General features: G+C 40.1%; 1 protein-coding gene across 3 annotated transcripts in view; it reads right to left on the reverse strand.

Annotated features, from left to right (window-relative positions):
- CTBP1 (C-terminal binding protein 1) overlaps window positions 1-21,053 on the reverse strand; it is a 237,609-nt gene extending 216,556 nt beyond the window's left edge. For 2 of the 3 annotated variants that reach the window (XM_063157940.1, XM_063157938.1), the window contains exon 1: window positions 16,728-16,841. The gene's annotated coding sequence lies outside the window, so the exon portion shown is untranslated. Of the gene's footprint in view, window positions 1-16,727; window positions 16,842-20,937 lie in introns of those variants that run through there. The other variant, XM_063157939.1, reaches the window with a different exon arrangement.
- Between the last annotated feature and the right edge of the window lie 269 nt (window positions 21,054-21,322).

Here is a 21,322-nt window from a genome sequence, read left to right on the forward strand (position 1 = left end):
AAGGAATAAAAACTCTGTCACATGGAACATTACTGATAGTGAAAAGTTTCATATTTGCCACAGTAGCTGTGCCACATGGGCAGTGACAGTGATGGACAGAGACTACAAAACAAACAGATATAAATTGTCTCTGGGCAACAAGAGCAGGCCTTAGGGCTTCACTCCATAAATACTCCCAGCTATGCTGATGCAACTGTTCCCAGGAATGCACAGTGCAACACAATGCTGAAATGTTTGTGGTTTTGTAGTCAAAGAGAAAACAAACAATCAAACAAAACACCACAAAAATTCCCAACCACCTTTTAAGCACAGTTTACGTCATTAGTAAAGTTTATAGAGCCAAAAGGAATCAGACTTCAATAGAGGATAAGAGAGGAGGGACCATCAAACTGTGTTGTCACGTATGACACATCAGAACAGTGTTTCATCTGTCCTGCCACCATGTGATTCATTTCCCCTGGTCTCAATTCATCTGTCATCTCCTCATTGGGCATGGGAAGGGTTAAAGAACCAAATAATTCAAAAGTGCAATTATTTTAATTTTCAACTCCCCTGTTCTTATTTTGACAGCAGTGTCATCATAATGGACTACGGGTTCATGGCCAGAACCTCTTTGAGTGACTTTTTGAGGTTCCTACTTGAATCCAGAGATTATTTTCAGGTTTTGATGAAAACACTTGGGGCAAATTCCGATAAACTAATAACCAGAAAAAATTCCAAGTGCAATCTTCCCAAATTTCCAAGAACCATTGGAAAGCATGAATAACTGTCCTCCTTTTTGAAATCTTCCTCAGCTGGAGATGCACTTCATTCTTCTTACCCTTTTCTGAGGTGGAGTAAAACTTTCTCTATGGAATTCTTGAAAATATTGTAGAGATTTTTAATGCTACATGCAATTTCATTTTAATGCCAATTTTTATGTCGCCTTTATTTTACATCTTTCCTTTATTTTTCTATTTGCAACATCCCACACTAGTATAAAATTAACACTTGGCTAATACATTTGATGGATTTGTTAGTCACAAACTGCATGTTCCAACAATATTAAAATGACATTAATGAGAAAATTGCAAAGCTTCTTTTTAAATCAAATTGAGCCTTTTTCAAGTACTTTTTTTAAACAGCTAAATCCCTGACTGAGCTATATTACAAACAAAAGATGTTTGTTTGAAATACTGGAAAGAATTCTATTCTGCTCTTTCCATCTCTTTGTTCCACCTTTGGTATTGCAAATCAGATCAGCTCCTCTGCTCATGCCTGGCAATCAATAAACACTATTCAAGTCTCTATCATTTTTGGCAGTTTGTTGTCGCTTTACTGGCTGTAATTAAAATAACGAGCAATCAAACAGTAACTTAAGTATTGCAAATAAAATCAATTGTGAAACACACAACTTGTTAGCCAGCTTTTACAGAACTAAACACCCAAGTGCTTTTCATATACTCTAGGTATTTCCAGAAAGCAGCAAGTGTACTGCAAAGTTTGACAAGTTGGTTTATTTAACTTCTCCATCCTGGTTGTGCTGAGCTGACTCCCAGCTGAAAGATTAAAAGATCAGAGATTCTGCAAACCTATTTCTCATTTTCAAATACCTGAAGTTTATTTTCTCAATTAATTTTTAGCAAAAAAATGTGTAATTCTCATAGAGAAGTGTCACCATTCGAAATATTTCAAAGTGAGAGAAAAGTTCAAGACAAATTAAAGCATTTTGTTACCTTCCTGCTTTCCTTTTGTCATTAAAAACAACTAATTCTTAGGGTTCCTAGTGTCAAATACTTGCACACTACAAATACTTAAAACTACAAAAAAGTTCTAGTATACTTTTTAAAATACTCCTGATTTACTCAAAAACCCCATGAAAATATATTTACTAAAATGTATTTTCAAACCTGAATTTAAAGCTCTCGGGAATTAGACAAATTTTAATTGCCGAAAGGAAAACTTAATAAACTTTTCTGAGAATCACCATCCCTGGCCCTGCAATTTTCCTGTATCAATGTACACACTGAGAATGAAAAACAAGAAATGTAAATTTTTAAGTAATGTTAATAGCACAAGGAGATACTCATTATTTTAAATTACAATGTACAAGCACATTTACAAAACAGTCTGCAAATTCTGTTCCAACTTCTCTAGAATAAAAGTAAAACCATATAAGCTATCATTTAAGACTGAGGCATTACATAGGTATTAGTTGTTTATTTTTGGCATACTAGAGAGGTTCAGCTGCAGCATAAAAAGTAACAGAAAAAGCAAAGTGAACAACAGTGTAATATCACCTGCCCATGATGGTTAAAGTTAAAATCAATTCTTTCTACAGGGGATATTTTCAGAAATCATTCTGATAGCTGAACATGACTCTTCTTGTGAATCAAACAGCTTCAAAAGTAGCATGAGAATTTCTGCATAGATAGATACAGTGTTATTTACATGCTTTATTTTCTAATTTTTTTAAATAAATATCACAAATTCACTACTACAGCATAGAGCCATTTTCTGGAACAGGCCCAAAAGAAATGTACAACATTGTACAGAGGGGTCAATGAAAACTCCCTTTTCAAGCAACAGCACCACTCAAGGCAATCCAGAGAACAATAGGACACACTCACCCTCAACAGAACGCAGGATTAAAAGCCCAGATTCATTTCTGAACTTGAGCAGACTTTTCCAGCAATGAAAACCCACATGATTCTAGGGGAAGATACCAGATATTCTATTAATTTATTTTTTATGGTTCCTCGGCTAAGTGGTTCCACCTGTCTCAATATCCAGAAGCATACTTTCTTCTACAGACATTTGAAAATAAGAAGGGGGGAAAGAGAGAAGCTTTGCTAGCCTCTGTGGGCATAAATCAGGTTTAATTTAGGACCAACCAAACAAATCCCAGTCCTTGCTGGACCCACATGGCACATTCCAACAGCCTTGCTCTTGGTTTCAGAACCACACGAAGCACTGCCATGTTTCCATGGGCTGCTTCAGCAGCACAAAGCAGGCACTTCTTAAATCATCCAAAAGGACGTTTCAAGAATTTTACACTGAGAAAGAGGCAGACAAAAAGAATCAGGTTTGAAAGTATAAAAAATATTCAGTCCTATGGTAAAGCTCAAGAATTTATCTGTCAATCAGCCATTGAAAACAGTCTGGGAAATAGTCTTCTTAAACCTGTGGATTAATGAACAGTTCAAATTGCACAGTCTAACAACATTTAAGTATTTCCACATCAAAAGTTTGATTTTTTTTTTCCCTTAAAATAGCAAGGGAATGCAGTTCCATGCAGACACTACTAAAACAAATCAGCTGTAAAAGAAAAAAAAAATTAAGGTCCTTTGAGTACAAATTTGCAGTAGATAAAACCTTAAATTAAAAAATACAGTCATTAGTGGGTATGTGCTCTAATTAAGAATTCATTTGACCAATTTTATCCCACTGTTTCTCCAGGTGGAACTCTCAAGATCCAGATTAATTAAATCTCACTAAACACTCTGGCCATGAGAATAAAAGAAAAGTTACTGTTTCTCCAGCTTAACTTTGAATTGTCTGGCCAGACATGTGAGATAGCAAAAAAAAATTCCATCAGCCCTGAAATCGTAGACAGAATTGCCCTTAAGGACAAACACATAAATCTAATCATCCCATTTCTGGGCACAGGTTCCAGGTGGAACTGTAAATACACCATTCTCCTCAAGAGGCTCGTTAGGCTCATTCGTTTGGTGTGACTAAGCCTGTGCTGGGAGGACATCAAGGTTTTCTCATTAAATCTCTGTTATTTGGAGGGATGGGAGGGGAGAAGGGGGTCTCCAGAAGAGGACTCCATGAAGGTGCACACAATGAGAGTGCAGCCCAATTCCCACCCACCTGTGCTGGAAATTCAGGAAATTCAGCATCTGAATCAGTGCCTGGGCAGAAGGAGAAGGGCTGCAAATGCTGGGCTTGCACTGCCCAAGCAGCAATTGCACAATAACACAACAGCTGGCCAAACAGCTCTGGAAATCAAGAAGAAAATTCTTTTAAAACTCTACTTTCTGAGAAAACAATCCCAAATGCTTCACCAATACAGTCATGAATAAACCCATGAGGGCTGAATAAGCATTTACACAAACACACTCAGAGAGTTCATAAAATAGCAGGCCACATCAGATTTAAAAAAAAAATAAAATCACAGGATGAAAATGTTCCAGAGCTGCATCTCATATCTTATAAGCCAAACTATAAAATAGGGAAAGCTGGCACACTCTGAAGAGAGATTTTTTGAAAAGGGATGAAAACCAAAGCACAGATCACACGAACTCATTGACTGGTGCTCCCAAACAAATGCCTACCCATGTCCTTGCACACACTAGGAAGTGTTGAAGAGCACTTTAATGAATGGACAGATTGAATCTTTAACTGATACTCACAGCACTCATAGCTTCACACTGGAAATTGGTTAAATATGTAGTCATTGCCAATAGTTAACTGCCCCAGAACACCTATGCTAAAAAACAAATAAAACATGCAGACAGAGTTATATCCCTTCAATAAAAAGCACAATTTAAAAAAAAGTGAGAGGTACTGAAACTTCTCATAGTTGTGCTATTCTATTCTTAGGTTCATAGAAAAGCTAACTGGAAGGGAGAGCTCGAGAGGTCACCTGGGCTGCTCCTTCCCCTGGCCCAGATCACCTTCCCTCAATCCACACAGAGCTGTCTAAACAGGAGATCAGGGTCTCAGGGAACAGACACTGTGCAGGACTTCCAGGCAGAGGACCCCAGAGTTTCTGTACCATTATGCTGAAAAAAAGAAGTATCTTCTGGTAGGATGGTAATGAAGTTCAACCTGCCTGACTCTTGCTTTGATCCAAGTTCAGTATTTCTTGTGCTCTTCCACCATGACCCTACAAATACTTCTTGCACACCTAAAAGCTGTTACATTGACCTTTAGCAACCTTCTCTTCAGATTAAACTTTAATTAGTTCTTTCATTCTTCATTGCAAGTTGGGTTTTCCAAGACTTAAGTCCACATGACAATTTAATACCATTTAAAAATTAATATAATTTAGTAGAATTGCATATCTTGCAATGAAATAGAGCATAAAATGAAGTACTGTGAAACAAACAAAAAAATCTGGAAAGAATCCTAGAACAGCCTCACATCAAACAAACATTTTAAAAAGCTGAATGTGAGAAATTAAAGGGTTTCTTTGGTCTCAATATTGTAGCCAACCTCAGTACCACTACAGGAGCAGCAACACATCACAATTTTATCAGTAACTTTCTCAGATAAAATCATGAGCAAACTGACAAACCAGATGCTTTTTCTCATTTGAGTATCACACTGGCACATACCTTCTTATTGGATTGTTTGCCTTCCCTTTTCCTACAGCTCTCACATTGATGGAAAACAAATCCCCAGGAACAGTTTTGTCACCCCCTCTGCTGCTCCAGGACCACAGCACATGACTGGTGTGCAGCTCACACATTGCCCTCACTGGCTCTATCACTTCGTGTCCCTTCACAGAAAGGCATTTCTATAATTACACATTCGTTTCTGTCTCAATATTAAACACGCTACATTACAAAAACATCTGACCCAAATAAAAGCTGAAAGCAGCTGTTGTTTTTCCAAGATGATTCTTCCAGCGATCCATCACAGAGAAATAGAAAAAGTCACAAAGCTTCTTTAGAGCAAAAGCGAAATTTTTTGGTTTTAGATTATTTCCAAACTTTAGGTCTTCAACATTGAAAATTCAGTCTCTAAATAACATTACTGCTTGTTCTAGCTCAGAAAAGGACTTTATGTCAGACAGACTATTATTTGTTGATTTCTCACAAATATTCAACCTCTTATTTTTAAACACTAACAGACGATTTCAGAATGCAACTTATACAAAAAACAAGAAGCAATGAACAAAAAATCTAGCACACAAACCAAAAAGGCATACAAAGGAATCCTAAAGGCATTATCCTAATTTTGTCCTGCTAATTGCTTGGCCATACCATGACTGGCAGCACATTTCTGTATCACCAAGATTATCCCTGGTGATTCCAATGGAAGTGGAAGGAGGAAACAATATTCAGCTTTAGGAGGAACAAGGCATCACAGTAGCAGTGATCTGTTTTAATACCCAACAGATGTTAACAAGGTTTTATATTGCTTGGCAGGGTTTTGCTGTGCTGTAAAGCTGACTAAGACACAAGACAGAGGTGCTGGTTATTGCCTTACCTGCCAGGTCCACGTCATCTTTGCAGCTCATCGACCATAATCCAAATCCATTAACGCCACATCAAACTCTCAGAGAGCTACAAACACTGGATGAATGTGACCATCACCTTAAACTGTGACTTGATCAGCATCAGATACAACAATAGTTTTGTACGAAAAATTGAATCTAGAGCAATAAAAGTTTCTGTGCTGTCTTCAAATCACACATTTTCTTTCTGCTGCCTTGAAGTATGGAGATCTGTAACTCATAAAAGCAGCAGCCACTTCCCCCAGGAGACACAAGCCCTGAGATATCAGTCTTGTTTTAACAAAAATTTCTGGAACACCCTAGGGTTCATCTGATTTCTTTTCTTTTTAGTAACCAAAGAAAAATCTAAGTATTTCCAGAATCAATTCCTCACCAAAAAAGCACACCTCCCACAGAAGTGTACCTCTGCCTAAAGTGCATGCCCATAACCAATCTTCCTAAAAATTATCTGGACTTGGAACTAAATGTGACAGCTGTTTAAATGTTATAAAATCACATGTGAGCCTTATCCCCCAAAACGAGGTAGAGGAGGGAACAAATTCTTTCTCCTGAGCTCATTCAAACACTTGAAGCAGAAAGTTGCTTAATAATTTGAATATCACAGCATAACTCTTAACCTGACTCTCAAGGATGCACAAGCCTACAATGAAGTGCCACACTTTGAAACACAGAGAACTGAAATCTGACAGCACCTCTCTTTTGCTTTTTGTACTTTCATATATGAAGTAACAAAGATACTTATGTTCAGTCTTCTTGCTATCACCTCACCCCACACATCCCAAATGAATATTTTTTAAGAAGTTTGAGTCAACTCCAATTTTTTTAAACACCTGATTGTGACACACCTGTTGTAACATCTCTCATTACATGACCTAAATGTGTCTAAAATGCTTTATGACATTATTGATCTTATAATACACACATCTCCAAACAGCCTACATCAGGAAGCATTTCTGTGTTTAGAGAAACAGTACCCTGTGACATACAGTACCTTGAGTTTGAAAAGCAAAAATGAGCAAATACAAATGATTAGTAGTTTATTTCAGATCTTGCAATAGCAAATCCCCAGTCAAAAAGAACAGTTACATGGAATCATGCCTGCTTTGACAAACAGCAGCCACAAAAATAAGGTGGCAATTTCACACTCCCTCTTGCACTGCAATCTGAGTTCACTCTGTCAAATCCTCCCCAGGTAAGGGATTTACAAGGTACCAAAGAACCATCACTTTTAAGGGAAAAGCAAGGCAAAGAATAAATAGGGAAGGTTACTCACTGGAGAGGATGTGGGTTGTGTCAACTCTAGCTATTTGAATGCATGATTTTATTTCCAGGTTCAGTGAATTTTCTGCTCTGCTGGAATAGGTATTAGGTCTTGGCAAATAATCCATCCTCACACCACACAAAGGAGAAGATGAAGACTGTAAATTTTGTGGTTTAAGCATTAAGTGCACTTTGTGAAAAGATCCCAGATATTTTCTCTGGAAAAGAAGAAAACTCCTATCTAGATCATCAGGTGACTACAGAACTTGCTGTAGGACACTTTTTCTCTGAAGGAAAAGAAAAATCCATTGCAGCTGGATTTTTTTGAGCAGGATACAGAGACATTGATGAATCTTCTTTCCCATCAGTATGACAGAAAGAATGGTAGATATTTCTGAGACCACTGTGTATTATCACCTTACCTGCAGCCTCTTAGTCCCTCAGAGCCCACAAAATCCTTTGGCTACAACCAGCTCAGCACATCACTGCAATTTTACTGTTTGCTCAAGCAGCACCAGCATCCATCAGCACCACAGGTCAGGCTTGCAGAGAACTTTCTGTTCACTCTCACAGTTCTGTAACTACTGCTGGTGTGAATCCATCTTGTGTTTCCTGTTCATGCTCTGGCACAATCCTCAGGATACACTTTTTTTCCACTCTATACTGACACAGTGTCCAATATGAAACCGGTCTATAACTTGGTTTAGTAAGGGACTATAACCAGGCTGCCTAATCTCCCACAGAGTTCCACCACACATTTCTGAACACAGAAAACTTTCAAGACCCCTTTTTTGGATTGTACCAGGATCTCTGAAAATTCAAACAATGGAAGCTTTTGGCTTGTCAGTTCAAAATTCAGATTCTTGTTGGATCTGTGTTTGGCAATTGGCAACATGACAAATTCTCTTCCCACAGAAGAACTGCAGCAGGAATTCCCCCTGATGTTTGCTCAGCACAACCTTCCCCAGCAGGTAAGGGTCAGTGCTGAGGAGGGAAACCTCCATCACAGAGTGCTCTGGGACATGGGACTGCCAACTGCTGGGGATGTTTGGCTTGGACAGTGCAAGAGACTTTTGGTTGAATGTCATGTTATTTGTTTTGGTAGCATAACTAAACAGTGACAGGATGTTTGTTTATTCTGCTGACAAGCTGCACCCATAAAGCTTAAGAGATGCACTGCATTTGACAAGAAAATACTGCTGGAAAGCACCTTCTTTGATACATCACTGCTTTGTTAAAACTCCATATAGACTCATTTTGTACAGACACCAGTTCCATTACTCATAATGGTTTTATGAAAGAACAATATTCTTCCTTAGAGACTCAGCACACACATAATAAAAGACAATTTCTTTCTTACATAGTGATAGCTAATGTGCCAGTATTTTATTTCACTTAAAATTTGAACTGAATTTAGTTTTAATTTAATCTCAAGTTAACTGTCCTATCCAGAGGTATGTATCAATGCTGAACAACTAAAAAAAACATAATGCTGAATACAATCTGTTGCCTTATCCTACTTTTTATGAGACCAAATTTTACTGTCAGTCCTGACATCAATGTGAACACCAATCTGAAAAAATACTGAACCACACTGCAAACTGTGTAAAACTTTCATGGCACTGAAACCACAGGATTATTTTAACAAGTAGCTGGGCATAACACTATTTCTAAATTAAAAGTTTACTGCAGTCTCAAGCTGATGAAATATGTAACATTTTTGCTATCAAAGTGCAGCAAGTCAAACCTAGAACTCTACAAATAACTCTTAAAAATCACATTAAAATTATCTGATCCTTTTAATACCTAGTGTTTATATCACATCTTTAATTTCAAGGCTCTAAAACACATGCAAAGACTGATAATAACAAATAAAACCTAATTTAAGAGAAAAATACTGGATAGATTCTTTACTGTAGGCAAACTTCTCAGGATGATGGGGCAAATTAATATCCACACTGCATATTTTTAGCCATTTTGCAGTTAATAGGCTTTTTCACATGTTTTTACTGCATAGTCAATGGTTACGATTTGCAACAACAGTGACTGTCATTTTTAATTAGCATTGGGTAACAGCCTACTAACGTAAAAGACTTTCTATAGTCACAATAAGTAACCATGGGTGCACAGAAAGCCCTCTGGGCATCTTCAGATATACATTAGCTTCCTAAACTGCAACACAGACAGATTTCTTCCAGAGCTATACAAACCTGGTCACTTCAAACTGTGACCAATTTTACACCAATTATGAATTTAGGAAAGAAGATTGAAGCTACAGTGAGCACACTTGTAGAAATTACTGCCTGCACCCTAAAAAAGCCCACTGTGAACATTTGTGATAAGAAAGATAACAGAATTATTCAATATCCGGAGCTGGAAGAGACCCACAAAGATCATCAAAGTGCAACTACTGGATGGTAAATGGTAACGTGTTTTAGGAATTACAATTTAAAGCCAAATGATGACAACCCCTTTCAGGATACAAAGTCATCTTAATCTGAAAGTTAACAGTTGCGATTCTACACAAAAGCCCTCACTTTTTATAACACAAAGCTATTAAACAGATCATGAAGGAGAGGTACTCTAACTTTAAGGAAGCATTGGAATATTGACATCCGGTATTAAAAAAGTTACTGTTCCAGGTGCAGATGACTTCTTATCAAACATTAATTTCCAACTATAATATTGTCAGAATTCCCTGTAAATAGCATTGTGAAAATGGTATCAACCAGAGAAGTGGCTTCCCAAAAGTGTCTCCAGCAGAGGATATTGCTCCCAAAACATCCATCAGAAATGCATAGCATGGTGCCCTGCACATTTCAGCCTTATCTTCCAATTGTCAGAATGTCATCATCTCTTCTCAAAACACTAGAAAATATTTTGAACTCTATGTCCTTTCATATAATTTGAGGTACTCCAGCTGACAATACTCTGACTCATGGATATTATGCAGACGGAAATTGCCCACAAAGTCAAAGCCCCGGGACAGAAAAGAGCTGGCAAGGAGTTGTTTATTGAGGCAGAAGCAATCATAAACACACTGAGGAACTTCCCAGACTGTACTCATCATTCTCATTAGAACATGCTGCCCATATGTCAGGAGAAGGGTCAGTCTGGCATTTTATCCTGTAGACCTCTACAGAAAACACCCACTTACATCTTCAGGCTTGCTAATAGACTGGCTCTCTCTCCCAAGAGGATCTGAACAACCTCAACCTACAAACCAACTCAAGACCAGACTGCTGTGCCTTTCCTTACCCAATTCTGTCATTGCTCTATCTAGAAACACATCTAAAAGAACAGAAAATCTTACTGGCAGTTCTAAGAAATTTGTGACTAGCACTTGGCAGAGAAACTGGCAATGGGCTCTAAATCAGAAAAAGAAAATTATGTATATGCATTTAGGACACATTACTGCAAGACAAAACACTATCAGTCAACTACAAACACTGAAACAACAATGCAGAACAGAGGTAAAGATGTAGTCAAATCCAGAACAAAACCAAGTGCAAGTATACAAAACTCAGAATGACATTAAAGACTGCTGGAAATACCTGCCATACTTATCTATGCATCTACTAACCTGGCTGTGCAATGCTAATTAGAAACTTGAAACCATCTATTCCTTCAACTTGTGCACTCTGCTGCTAACTTCTTGTCCTCTCTAGGTTTATACTGCTGCCCCCAGCCAAGCAGGAGCAGACAATCCTTTCTAAAAAGCTTTAAGCATTTCCACAGGTTAAGTTCTCCCTTAATTCGCTGGGCAGAGATGCTCAAATTAAAAGCAGTGTGACATAGATTTAATCCAGTCTGATTCAAATTAAGTACCAATAAGGTGCAGAAACCTTGACACACAGGCAGGATGCAAGGGTGTTGATTTTGATATAGTCCTACAAGGATCAGAAAAGTTACATTTTTAATTGCTCCAACAGGGATGAACACATCCTGGTTTTGACATCTTCAGCAGTCTAACAATATAGGACTGAAAGTAATACATTCTATCCCCAACAGATTAAATAATTTTATCTGCTTAACTTTTATGGCCCAATGACTCTACCATAATCTTTACTTTATTTAAGCTGCCTTCCCAGGAGGCAAAAATCTGCAAAATCCATTTCCTGTCCCACAGTCATAGAGTAAAATAGGAAATGGCAATTGTTTCTCGAGTGAATCCTTCCCAGACTCTTTGACCTTAAAAGTAAACAGGATCTTTTCTTTCATTTCTGTGCCAACATTGAGGAAACACATCAACCTGTGCACAACAATTTAAATGTAACACATCTCTTTGCCTGCTTCTCACAGTCTGAACTCCACTGGTCACCTCTCAACTCACAATATCACGGATGGTTTTTGTATCTATTTGTACTAGAGGGCTTGAGGAATGACAGAGGAACTGCATTAGATCAAACTGACATCACTAATATGAAAAAGTCAGAATGACAATCACTCCCTGATACCACTCCCTCACTGCAGAGATGAAGGATGAAAGAAAAAAGGATCTTAGAAGTTGTTATTTAAAGAATATATTATTCTAAGTGTTCTTAAGTATAGCTTGTTTTTATCTCTACTTGTCTGTCACAGCACAGCATAAACAAAGCACCACAAAAGATACACATACATTTTACAGTTTAAAAGAGGATATGAGAAAATGTCACACCATACTCTTTCTGGAGGCATATCAGTAAGCAAAGCATGGAATTTATGAAAGATCTACCAAAAATAAAGGCATGCAGAAGCTTTCAAACCGTCATTATCTCCTTGCAAAACAATGGGATTCAGTTTGCACAGGCATTACCAGATCACAACATTATCCCTGGTTAACCTTCCTCTACAGATACCTGAGAAAGGCAGAGAAATTCCTCAAGAACACAGCATAAGTTGGAATGATTTCCACAGAATCACCACCTGATCTTTACTGTTCTAAAGGGAAACTGTCATGTAGTTGCTGCTCTAAGATTTACCAAGATAACAAATGACATAATTTACAAGACAAAGCATACACTCAGTTTCTCAAAGCTACAAGGATCCTTCTCCACACACACACACCTCTTACTGAGAAATATAAACAGAAGCTGTTTGGATACAAAAGCTTTTATTTATTCTATTTTTTATGTGCTAAGACATATTCCAGGCACTGTGTACTCAAAAAATACCATTGTATAAACAAATTTTACAAACTAAGCTATATTGTCTTGTTCTGCACATGAAGAAAAATACTCCTTTCAAAGGGAGTACTGTTGGAAAAATTGGTTTTTAATATTAGAGTTCTTTTTGGAAAAAATTCTGTCCTTTAAACAGAAAAATAAAAGTATATTTTTTAAATATACTTAGTGTTAGGGACTATTGCAATTATGTAAAAAAACCCCAGTACCCCAAACCAAACCGCAGCAAGTGATCATTTTCAGTAACAAAATACTGACTCTGCTGTCTACAAACACAAAGATATGAGTAGATAACTGAAGCGGGGACACACATGAAGGAAACTGTGGAAACTTAAGGTGCACTTTGTACTTCAAACCATAATCTCCTAAATTTTGTCAAGTTTTAGACATAAATGCTCTTCTCTGTCAATTGATTAAACTGATCAGATTAGAGAAATAGCAGCCCATCTTTTCACAGAATCACAGAATCCAGCCCAGCCCCAACAGCTCAGCCAAAGCCTGGCCCCCAGTGCCACAGCCAGGCTTTGTTAAACACACCCAGGGATGGGGACTGCGCCACCTCCCCATTCCAGAACCTTATCACTCTTTGTGTAAAAACTTCCTCTAATACCCAACCTGTATTGCCCTTGGTGCAGCCTGCGCCTGTGTCCTCTGCTTCTGTCATTTGCTGCCTTTTGTTCAAGATTTAAACTAGATGTATAATCTGTCAATTCTCACTCTCAAGGTACTGACCAGCCAGCAGACATTCAGCTACCCTACAAAACACTTAGTCACAAGTGTCTGAAAAAGCCTCATCAGCACTATGACTCTTTTCTAGCAACATTTTATTATCAAATCACTAGTATTTTAATTATTTTTAATGTTTTAGGGCTTTTGATGCAAATATGTCAGTATCCAATATGTGTGCTGCTGTAACAAAAAATATTGCTTATCTGAAAATTTCATCAGTAGATATTGAAGGAATTACCATTACACCTGTTTTGTAGATGGAAAACAGAAACAGAAAGGTGAATTGATCTGCCCTAATCCAATAGCAAAGAAAGAAAAATACTATTTCTTCCAATTGCACTATTCCTATCCATTAGGTTATACAGCGTCCTGTGCCTGAAGTTTTAGGTTGGTTGTTCTTAAATATAAAACATCCTAATAAAGGAATATGATAAAACAATTTCAGAACACACTGAAAAGGAAATTGTTACATATCAATAGCTATATCTGAGTTTTGCTCTAGATATGGAAGCTTTCTGCTTCAATCTAAAATAGCAATCTCTACATAAATAAAAATTTCCCTGAGAAATAATAATCCATTATTAATACAATAATGATGTACCATTCCATAAATGTCAACTCCAACATGAAGAAAAAAGCAGAACATTGTCCACTGATAACAGCAATTCAATACTTTTTCCTCCTCTTGCTCCTTATTAGCAGAGGATACAATTAGTGAACTTTTAATACTTTTGAAAAAGTGACAATTTAAACAGAAAAATGAATAAAATTTGTTGACCATTCCTATAGTGGAGACATTTTGTAACATATATGAATTTCACTGTTGTTGGGTCTATTTTTTATGATTTGGCCTGAAGTCCAGAAGCACACATTCCATTCATGGGTTTAACCAGCAGTGTTGCTCAGTGATAGTGAAGCCAGTCTCCTGAACAGGTACCTGATAACACCCTCTCACAGCAGCTGATAAGGGAAACTGAGGGATTATGACCCACAAAAAGCTCAAAGTATTTCCTAGCAAATCCACAAACACCTTAAAACTCGTAACACCGTGCTTCTAGGCTGTGTTCAACCAGCAGTTCCCCTGCCAGCTCCTCATAAAACAAGTGTTTTACAGCCTCAGTGGGGGCAGGCAGGAGTGGAAACCCAAAACTTTACAGGATTTCATTAAAGATGTGTGTAATGCATTGCCCAAACCCCAGTACACTTCAGCACCTATTCCTAGAAAGCTGAACACACCTCATGTCCCCCAGATGTCTCTGCACTCCCACAGCAAATGTACTTTTCCCTGCTAGAGGGAACTGTTCCCTCTATGCTGGAAATTGAACCTGACCTCTCCCCTGTTTCCTAAGCTTTCAAATTGCTAATCACTAATTAGCATCTCTGGTGGCTCTCTCAGAACACCAGAGTTTTATGTGCAAGCGTGGCAATCCTTCCCATGCCCCTTGGAGCTGATCAGCATAATCTCAAGTTCTTCCCAGAGAAGCTCAGGATAACACTGAAGCCTCCCAACTCAAGGAAAATCAGAAATGTGGTCCAAGTCTCTCTGGCTGCAGTCCAAACTCCCCCAATATTTACCAGCTAGAACACTAAGCTCTGATTTTATTTCCTATGACCACCATTTTTGAAGTTTAAAAAAAAATCCTAAACACATATCATAGACATGCTTAAAAATAGGAATGCGAAGCAATCCAAATAAATCAATATTGCTTCATTCTGCAAAAACCTAAAATTCATTCACTCTTTACCTGATTTTGTGCTGTCACTTCATAATGTGAAAATCTATGCAGGGTTCTGCTTTTGTTTTGTTGGAGTAGGAGGATTATTTTAATATGCAGAGGATTGATTTTGTTCCTGTATGCATGAGCAGTTGATATTCCCAAGCAGAAAGACTCCTTTCTAGAATTATCATCAATATATATTACAAGAGAGTGTTTACTTCTACCCTGCCTCTCTTTTAAAAGCATCCACAGTGTTAATTCCCAGAGCAAGGCTACAGGTCTCCTACTCAAAATTTCTCTTTAGATTTTCTAATCCTTTTCTCCTTAATCTCCATTATACGAAAAGAAACCCACATATGCATGGTCTGTGGGAAGCTAAGTAACTTTACCTCTCACCATAGTTACCACATCTGATTTAACCACTGGCTCTGGACATTGAATCATTGTCCTTTAGGATTTCAGATTTTATTTGTGTATGCCTCGATACGTTCATCAAGCATAAAATTCTACAACCAGACTGATTTTAATATCGTTAGTAGACGATTACATTTCAATTTATGCGACTGTAAGATAACATACCATCCACCTCTGCTATTTCTGTACTGTGTACTGCTGTTTTCCAGGATCTCAGAAGCAAAAATGTTTAAATGTTACGTTATTGACAAGGCTTTCTGTCTAATCCAGTTCTTTGAATGATTCTAAAACAATGATACATTCAGATTTTCATTAGTATGCTCAACTATTCTATTAGACTTTTTTGTTTCTCATGGTAACCAATTTTATTTGACTTCACGGAAGCTGTTCAAATATTTAAAGGCACTCCGAGATGGCAGGAGTTTATCTGGGAGCATACATGATGTGTCACAGATATTCCTTTCCTTGCTCTTTTGGATTCCCCCCTTCCTGCCCTCTTCAAAAGCAGCAGCAAACAAATGAGAATCTCGACCTGCCACACTGCACCGGGAACGTGCTCGCTTCATCTGTTTATGTAAATATTCAAGTTACAATGGGCACATTTCGGAAGCAGCAGCTCGGTGGGTGAAACAGATGCTGCTTACGTTCCTTCATATGCACCGAATGCCTGTGCCAGAATGGCCAGGCGCAACGCAAGAACTAAAGTATAAACATCTGCAACACCTCTCTGTTTTCTTAACATTCTTTCACGCGTTTTCTTGCTAACTCCAAAAAGGCTCGACGGTGTAAAACAGAGAGAGAGGAAAAAAAAAGAAAAAAGAAAACAAGCAGACAACAAACAGTGAAATTGGAAACATCTGCGAGATAGCTACGGAAAACGGAATGAAACATGAATAAACAAAAACATGGCGAAAGTGGCCTGGGGTTGTTACACTGTCAGATCATTTTTCCAAGCCCAACATCAAGGCTTTTGTTACAAGCAAAGCGGTCATTTGCATGGAGAACCAACAGGGCTTGCTCTCCTTGGGCGGCTCGGCGGCCGCGGCACACACAGACAGACACACAGACACACACAGACAGACACACACGGCGGCCGGCTCGCAGCCGGAGCCTCCCCTCACGAACACCGCGGCCGAGCCCCGGCCCCGCCGCGCTCCGCACCGCCGGCACTCGCCCAGGGAAACGCGACCGAGGGATGAAAAACACGAGACGAACCTTCCTTAGGAGCGCTGCCCCAGCCGGAGTTGTGTGTGTGTGTCTCTCTCTCCCTCTGCTCTGCTGTTGCTGACAAGATCAGGCTGAGATTAACAAGTCCATGCTACTCTGCCAACCTCGCTGCTCCGGCGGCTGCACGCACGCCGGGGGCTCGCAATAATACCAAACTTTGGGAAAGTTAAAAATGGAATGGGTTGGAGCAACGTAAAGCAAAATGGCAGGGAGGCAGAAAACACTGCCTGGACAATTATTGCAGCAGCAAGCAGGGCACTGCTCTGTAGTCAAGGCTGTGTCAGCACTTTCTTTCTAAACCCCCCCATTTTCAGGGTGCTGTAATTCAGAAAGGAAAAAAAAAAAGAAAAAATGCTTATGGCCAAAAATATCGCAGGTAAACCCCCTTCTCTTTGCATTTTAAATCACCCATTTAACCATTCAGAAAGTTACAGGACTCTGTGCACTTCTCAGGCAGTCCCATATGCCTTTTTTTATGCAAATACAAGTCTTTTTTTCTTAAAGAGGTTTCACAAGAATTTGACCTACATTGTGAATGCCCCCTCCTTTTTTTTTTTTTTTTTTTTTTAATAAAAGCAATATAAAACATACCTTAACATCGAAACCCGGTTTGCATAAACATGGGATAATTTCTAACTTCTGCACACACATTGCCTGAAAGGTGCCAGACTGTTACCAGAGATATAAAAATGCTCCCACGGATGACCCAGCACAGCCTGTACTGTCTCAACCCCAATTCATTATGGCAACTTGGTAACCCAAACTGCTGAGGGCATCTGCATTTTCCCTGGATAAGGAAAGGGTCCTTATAATCATGTTAAAATAAGGAAACAAAGTGTTTGATCTGTATTTACTACTTTACAACTGCACTCTAAACAGTGACACATCAGGGCAATAGCAGGGTTTTGGGGGGGGGGGGGGAGGTTTTCTTTTGTTTCTTTGTTGGGTTTTTACTCAGATACAGAAATAACACTTTTTACACAAGCCATTTACACTGACACTTTTCAGTTATGTTTAACGTTACAATAACAAAATGAAGGAAAAAAACCTCAAACCATGAACTATACAGGCATACTGCTACTTTCTTTTAAAGTAAAAATACAGCTTTATTGTAAAGTCTGTGCAGCAGCCTAAGCCTGCTGGGCAGGAAAACCAAAGCATAAGTCTTGGTTGATATGGAATAGCCAAGAAACATGGAGAATCCACGATAATGGACAATACCACCACACCCACCTGCTCGGAGGAAGAGAACTCTGTAACAATGGTAGAACCTGTGCTCCTTCCCCCCTGAACCAGCACAAGCTGCACATTCCTGCCTCAGGCCAGTCTGGTCTGCAGATACCACCAGTGATGGTGACACACACACACCCAACTCTGCCACCTGGCACTGGGTTACGATGGCCACCGAGAGGAAAGAGAAGCAAGTGTGGTGAAATCTCCATCCACAGCAGTTTTCTTCAGTGTATGAAAGCAGAGCACTGAGGGTTCTGCTCCGCTCCACCAACTAACACACAGAGTGTTTATGCTCCTGAAAGATACATCATTTGCATGCAGTGTTCAATGGCAGGCAGATGTTTTTCTCTGATCATTAATCTGGAGCAAAGCGGAAGGCTACTGGAAACAAATGAGTGAAGTTCTCCTAAAGGTTTGGAATATTCTCTGCACACTGCTTAAGTTAAACCAATTGCTAATTCACAATAACAAGACACTGAACGAGGACAAACATTAACACATTATGATTCAACTGGACAATAGGAAGAAACACAAAATGGAAGCTGATTTTTCATCTTCCTTTTATGACACCAGGGGACAAGTGAAAAATAAAGAAGATACAGTACAAAACTTCTTAGTAGATCCAACTTCATACTTCCTATTGAAGACTAAAGTAGTAGGATTTATAAGAACTCTAAATGCAAAGGTATATAGGCAGTTAAACTAAATTCAATTAAATTAAGACTCGGCTTTATAAGTTTGTATGGTAGGTTAAGCAGAAGACATATATTAACCTAATATTTAAGAAAAAAGTACAACTTTAGTATATTAATGACCATACCCAGGAATAACAATAGCCATAAATATTATGTTTAATTTAGCAGGAAACCACACATTTTAACAACATCAAAAGATCATTAGCTTAGCTCTCACCCCCACATTTATCATGCCAACATTTACACTATAAACCCACAGCTGCAGCCCAAAGCTGAAAACATGCCAGCAATATGCATAGGTTGTATCAATATTTGCACATGGAGCCTTGAACACAAATTAGTTGACACTCAACACTTGAAGCTTTCTCTCTGAAGTTGCAATATTTAAAGGTTAAAGATTAGACATGCTCCCTCTTGTGTTAAACTAAGAATACACGAATGCATGCTGTTTTCTCTGACATGATGGTTGCTTGGCCATCTGTTCCATCAAGCAACCCCTTTAGCTCTGGCTACTCACGTCTGACAGAGCTTCACCAAAACCCCTCCAGTTTAAAGGCAGATACAGTCTGAGCACATAACCTGTATCCACAGAGTGTCTGTGTTACATTAAACTAGCCACCGTATTATCAGAAAGGACCATTAAGAGATTACATGTAAACAAAACCTGTTGCAAATAAGTGTCTAGGACAAATACACACATGACTTGATCAACTACATGGCAAGTCACACTCGTTCAATCCCTATAGGCATCACAGAGTTAAGGTATGCCAGGTTCAGGCTGCTCAGTACCATTAATCATGGGGAACACTGAAGAGCAAATTTCCTTCTAAATATTAGCTTACAGGATGCTGAAGACAGACAGGAAGAACAGGAATATTTTACAATGCCACATAATTATGTTTGTAAATACAGCAACAATTGAGCAAAGTTTTCAATCCTCCACCCAAGCAACTCAGGGTGAACCATTCCCTGCACAGAGCCTTAATGGAGTCAAAATCCCCCTTATAAAAATCCTCTTGCAGGATCTGGTCCCAAGATCGTGTCTGGACACGAATGCTAATCCCAGGTGTAACTAACACAAAAGTTTTACTAACACACTTCTCAAACAAAGGCTTTGCACCTGGTGTGGGCTTGGTAAATTATGTTTAGGCATACATTTGCTGGTTATGGTCAGCACAAGGCTGAATGCTAGGGCAGCTGTGAGTAAATATCAATAAAAAAGTTAAGAGTCAAGAGCCAAAGAAAATCCAATACTCAACTACATGGCTTCCCACATTCCCTTTTATTTACCCCCATCCCTTTGTGGTGGACAGATACTTTCAGTGCAATGAGATCTATGCACATCAGAAATAATACCACTAAATATTCTCAGAAACATACTTGCTCTTTCAAACCAAGAAAGCTAAATGTGTTTGCTCCTCCTGGAAGTCTTGGTGTTTATTTTCCCTCAGTCTTCTGCAGACCGGTAAAAACATAACCACATTGTGCAGAGAGCATAAAAATCATCAGGGTTATTGATAGGTACACGGTTTGGGGGCTCTTTAAAGCTTCAAACTCAAGCAGCACACTGCTTGAAGCACATTTGCTGCCAGTGCATCAGGAAACTAAACTTTTGACATCGACTTCAGCAAGAGCATGAAGTTTGTATGTACTGCACGGGCCGGAGGTATGGGCACCTTTCCCTTCCTCTCAAGCTCGCTGTGCTGCAGGTCCGTCCCAGTGCCCGGTGTCACTGCGGGTCACAGCGAGGTGCCGAACACCGAGACACTGCCCAGAAAGCAGCTTTTACATTAGGACTGACACGCCAAGAGCGGTTTTATTCCCTCGCACACGCACAGAAGTAGAAACTCTGCGGGATTGCCTCCCTTTCCTTTTCTTTCTTTTTTTTAAAGGAAACACTCACGTACGTCCGCCAGAGGAATTACTGCTCGCTTAAACCGGTGCTTGTCACCTTACAGGGACCGGCCAGAGGTCAGCGGGTCACGCAAAGCCTCTGAGCGCAGCCATGGAGATCCCCAGCCCGCCGGGATCCCGCCGGGAGCCCGCGCAGCCAGCGCCGCCCGGGACAGCCCCCGCTCCGCACCTGTAGCGCCCGGCGGCGCCGGCTCCGCGCCCGGCCAGGCTGCGAGGGCAGCGCCGCCCGTGAAGGGACCCCCAGAGCCCCCGGCGGCCGAACGGAGCCGCCCCCCCTCTCCACCCCGTCCCCCGCGGGGCGGGCGGGACCGGCCCGGCTGCGGCGGGAGCTGCGCCCGCCCCACGCCTCCGCTCACCGGGAAACTCGGCGCCGGCCCGGGGAGCCGCGGGCAGGGGGCTGCCGCCGTCTCCGCTATTTAAACCTCTTCCCGCCGTCTCCGCCTCACTGGCTCTCACTCGCTCCCTCCGCCCCGCGGAACTCACGGAGGCGGCCCCGCCCCTCCCGATGTACACACAGCCACACGCCGCCCGCCGCTCCGCCCGCCCGCCCCAGAGGCACCGCCCATTGGTTCAGCAGCCTGCCCGTCAACCCTAGAGGCTACAGCATTGGCTGGCGGCGCTGTCAATCACATCGCACCCCGCCCTGCGCCCCGCCCCTCCCCTTCCCGGACACCTCGGGGGTGTTAAAACGGCCGTTTGAAGTCACCAGCAAAATTTACTTTTAGGCCCCGCCCACTGAGC

The sequence above is a fragment of the Melospiza melodia genome, chromosome 5, assembly GCF_035770615.1.
Source record: "Melospiza melodia melodia isolate bMelMel2 chromosome 5, bMelMel2.pri, whole genome shotgun sequence".
In the NCBI taxonomy this organism is placed as follows: Eukaryota; Metazoa; Chordata; class Aves; order Passeriformes; family Passerellidae; genus Melospiza; species Melospiza melodia.